Source organism: Carlito syrichta, unplaced genomic scaffold (assembly GCF_000164805.1).
Source record: "Carlito syrichta isolate Samal-C Ts95f unplaced genomic scaffold, Tarsius_syrichta-2.0.1 Scaffold127161, whole genome shotgun sequence".
NCBI lineage: Eukaryota > Metazoa > Chordata > Mammalia > Primates > Tarsiidae > Carlito > Carlito syrichta.
Genome location: NW_007071257.1, coordinates 2,004 through 6,934, shown reverse-complemented (window position 1 = coordinate 6,934; position 4,931 = coordinate 2,004).

Below are 4,931 nucleotides of genomic sequence, written 5' to 3'. Positions count from 1 at the left end.
TGGATTCATTGTAGAGATGAGGTCTCGCCAAGTTGCCGAGGTGGGTCTTGAACCTGCAGGCTCAGGCAATCCACTCACCTCAGCCTCCCAAAGCGCGGGATTACAGGCTGAGCCACCGAGCCTGGCTGGACTCAACATTTCTTATTCTACTCCCAGAAAGTCCCAATTCAAGGGTGTTTTTTTCTGAGAAGCCATTCTTCATTTACTCAAACAGATCCATGTTACCTTTTAGTTGCCACCATACCTCCAGTATGCTACTATTATTTTATTTGCCTACAGTATTGCAGTTGTGTTTACATAAACATCTTTCTGTTTGTTATAACTGCCTTGAAGAGATATACGTTTACAACAATTTTTCTTTTATTTTGCTACATTCATCTTTCCTTCCATCCTTTCCTTCGTTTGACAGGGTCTCACTCTGTCGACCCTGTTGCCCAGGATGGAGTACAGTGGCATGATTCTGTCTCATCTGTAGCCTCAATGACCTGGACTCAGGCAATCCTTCCACCTCCCTAGTAGCTGGGACTGTAGGTGCGTGCCATCACACATGGCTTATTTTTTGATTATTTGGTAAAGACGGGGTCTCGTGTTGCTCAGGCTGGTCTTGAACTCCGGGGCTCTTGCAATCCTTTCTCGCCTTGCCTTCCCAAAGTGCTGGGGTTATTGCACTCAATTAGCTTAAATTTAAATAGCTACATATGGGACCTGGCATGGTGGCTCAGGCCTGTAATCCTAGCACTTTGGGAGGCCAAGGTGGGAGGATCACTGAGCCCAGTTCTGACTAGTCTAGGCAAATAGTAAGAACCTCCCCGACCCCCCATCAAACAATCTCTTTCAAACAACCAAAAAAATTAGCTGGGTGTGGTGGCGTGCATCTGTAGTCCTAGCTACAGGGGAGGTAGAAAGATTGCCTGAAGCCGGGCTCAGTGGCTCAGCCTGTAATCCCGCGCCTTTGGGAGGCTGAGGTGAGTGGACTGCTTGAGCATGGTGGCTCACGCCTGTAATCCCAGCACTTTGGGAGGTGGAGGTAAGAGGATTGCTTGAGTCCAGGGGTTTGAGACCAGCCTAGGTAATCTGGTGAGACCTCGTCTCTATAGTAAATCAAATAATTAGCCAGGCATGGTGGTGCATACCTGTGGTTCCAGCTACTTGGAAGGCTGAGGTGGAAGGATTACCCGAGCCCAGGAGGTTGAGGCTTCAGTGGCTGTGAGCATGCCACTGCACACCAGCCTGGGTGACAGGAGTGAGACTCTTACTCAAAAAAAAAAAAAAAAAAAATTAAAAAATTAATTTAAGCTAATGAAAAGGAAATAGAATTAAAATTTCAGTTCCTCAGTTGCATTAGTCACATTTCAAGTACTCAATAGCCACATATGGCTAGTAGCTACTGTATTGAACAGAGCAGACACAGAACCCTTCCATCATTGCATAAAGTTCTAGTAGACAACTTAAGTCTAGATCATTGTGTCCCCACATAAGGCCGTGACAGTTGGGATACCCTGCAATCCTGAGTGAATTAATTAGTGGGAATTAAATACAAACATCTGTCAGTTGAGTCTTGTAGTCCTTGGTTAACCACAGGGTCGAGTTAGGCATTACTGAAACAATGAAGGTGATTAACTGATAGGCCTCCTATGGAATATAGAATCAGTCTGATCTGGACGCCTGCAGTTATAGCCATGGCAAGATGACACCTGTTGAATCTCTCTAAATCATAGGAACAATAGTGATGATTGGACTGCTAGGTTTCCTGGTTACCATGGAAATGAGAGTGCTGGTTACAATTCTGCATAATCACACAGACTAAGGTGTCAAGCCCCCACACCGCCCCTTGCGGTAATGTTGACCATAGAGATGACTATTTCAGTTGCGCTTCCCGAGTAGCCCCAGTAGCCTGAGAGGCAACTAGAAATCTGATTAAGTGCAAGGTGTCAGGGTGCAAGCCTTAACGAGAAAGTGTGAAAAAAGAAACATGGCGGGGCATTTTTTCAGTAGAAAAAGGCCAGGTCTACTACATTGAATACAATGACATTGTTACTCCTCTTTTTGCACAGGCGCAGTGCAGGAATTCTCAAAGTACGCCTACGCGCACATTTTCTCCCCTTTCTCTCCCTCTTTCCACTTTCCCCTCTCTCCCTTTTTCTCTTCTCCTCTCCCCGTCCCCCCACTTGGCCTTTCAGTCTTTCTGTTAGTCCGTTTAAGTCTCTCCTTCCGATCCTCACCCCCCATCCTTTTCTTCTCTTTCCCCCCATCCTTTTCTTCCCTTCCCCCCCCTTCCTTTCTCGTCTCACGCGCAAGGCCACTTGTGCATGCGCATTAGGTACGAAGCCTCGCTCTTTGTCCCTATCTGTCGTTCACACGAACTCAAGCCTTTGGCGTCCGATAGCCAATAGAATCTAAGAAATGGCGGAAAAATGATTCCACCTCTGGAGATAAACTTTAATTGGCAGTTCAGCTAACCAATGGAAAACAGCACTTCGTACCCCTTGGGAGGCGCCGAGCTCCGTCGTCTCGTTTCCGGCGGTCGCGCGCTCTTTTCTCGGGACGGTGGAGGCCGTGCAGCGTCGCCGTTACTCCGAGGAGAGGCCACTCGGTGGAGGGTGAGTTTTGGGACGGCCTGATTCTTCTTTGGGAGGAGAGTGGGATTTTTTGCAACAATCGGCGAAGGAAGAGGCCAGGACGAGGCTAAGCTTAGCCGGAGATGGCAGTTCCAAGGCCCCTTGAGGCCTTCCCTTTGCCGCAGCGCGGCCTCGCAGCCCACCCGGGGAGGCCCAGTATTCTCAACTAGCCTCGCCTGGGGCTTGAACCCGTCGCCCATTTTCTTTCCCGCCCATTTTTTTGTGCAACTCCGAATCTTAGCCATGCCAGTAAGTTGCGGACCTTTAAGCCGCCCTGGGCCCAAGGGTGTGGAGTCTATTATGCTAGAGCCCCAAAGTCGTGGTTGGTTGGAGGAGGAGGCGCTTTGTCGGGCACTCCTCCTCTCGGCCCCGCGAGGCCATTAATTCCGAATGGGCAAACGGGGCCCCTCGAGCGATGTTTCTTTGTCAAAACTCTGAGCTGGGTAGTTCCTCTGCTTAACCAGGCCCCACCGCTTTCGTAGTCAGGTTCCTGTGTGCCCTTTTTCTAGTCTTGCTGCCTAGCTCGACCCATTTAGAGCATCACTTTCAAAAATGAAACTTAAATATATGGATTTCGTATCGGCTATTTTATTTTCCACTTTGAGATACTCTTATTGTAAGCTGACACCTTTCTTTGTTTTTAACAGAAGTTTTCGGGGTTAGAGAGAACTGGGAGGCACTTGCTGTCTTCAGTCGGAGTTGAGGTAGGTGTAGGGGGTAGGGTTGCCAGATAAAATTCAGGGTGCCCAGTTGAATTAGAATTTCACATAGATAACGAATTTTTATTGTTTTAGTATATGTTGCATGTTTTTCACTAAAAAAAATTTTAGTCTGAAATTCAAATTTAACAGTGCGTTGTGTATTTTATTTGCTAAATCTGGCAACTCTAGTAGGGGGGCACTGGCTAGATTTATACTGTCTTTGTCTAGCTTCCTTGTTATTAAATGAAATATCCGAAGAAATTCTTAGAAAAGGACCTTACCATGTCAGTTCTTTTTACATCTCTCAGGCTTGCTATCCAGGCAGCCATCTCAGTCTGGTAAATACATAGCAGATTTTCCCTGCAGTATCCACTTATAAAGTCGATCCTTTTGCTGCAAATCGAGGGGACATTTATTTACATTTCAGAAATGTATGGTGTAGTGTTTGGTCCTAAACCTAAACACTCATGCAACTGAAGTATGGTCAGTAACCATGATGTTTCTAAACCAGCAAATACATATTTTCTCTGAAAGTTCTTCACCAGGGTTAGTCTTTAGGACAATTAAGTAGACCAAAATCTTTGCTGCTGACCTTTGTGCTTTGTTCTCCTTTCAGAGGCCTAGTAGTTAAGGGGCAGTGAATTTATTACTCAGAAAACGTTTTCTGCTTATATTTCCAAATTATATTGGTGGTCATTATTCTCAGAAGTAGGTGATAGGGAGAAATAACTCTGAGGTAATTGCTGTTCTGTGGTCACTATTCTAGGTGCTTTATACAATATTACTGAGCTTTATGATATCTGTATCCGAATATAGTGTATTCCATGTTGGGTCTCTTTGAGGCCAGAGGAAGGGAAGTGTTTAATACCTGGGACCCAAGTAGGAAAATATTTGATTCTAATACGCACCTTATCCCATCCCCAGTTGTTTCTGGGGTGGACTTTAGAATTTGTATGTTTTAATTTCCTACTTTTGTAGTCTTATTTTTAAAAACATCTTGTCCTTTTTTTAAAAGGTATCTCGTTTGCCATGAAACTGTTAAACCTGTTCATGTCATTTCAAATTGTTACAACTTTTTGAAAAACAATGATACACTATGTGGTAAGAATCACGGGATAGGTAATATTTTAGGGATGTGTCCCTATGGAGATAATTAAATGGAAACAAAGCTGAAAGCAAGAAGACATTTATTGCAGCGTTATAATAGAAAAAGCTGAAAACAACCAACTAAATGTCTCAAAGTAGAGAGTAGTAAATTAGTGTACATCCAGATGGACTATGTAGTTGTTAAAATTATATTGATATTACAGAAATGAGGAAAAGTTCAGTATACAATGGTACATTATGATTTCAGTTACCGAAAAGATAATGTTTGTGTTGTATGATAAATAACAAACGGAAATGGAAAATTGGGGGAGGGATATTTAATCATGAATTTACCCATGAGCATTGATTATAACAGTGAAAAATTAAGAAACGATCTAAGGTTCCAACACAATAGAGATTTTGGTTCATAGCTGAATGCTGTGCATTAATTAGCATGAAAACAAGTGTACCTGCATAATGAACATTTGTATACCTAACCCTGAATTGTACCCCACACACTTAAAAT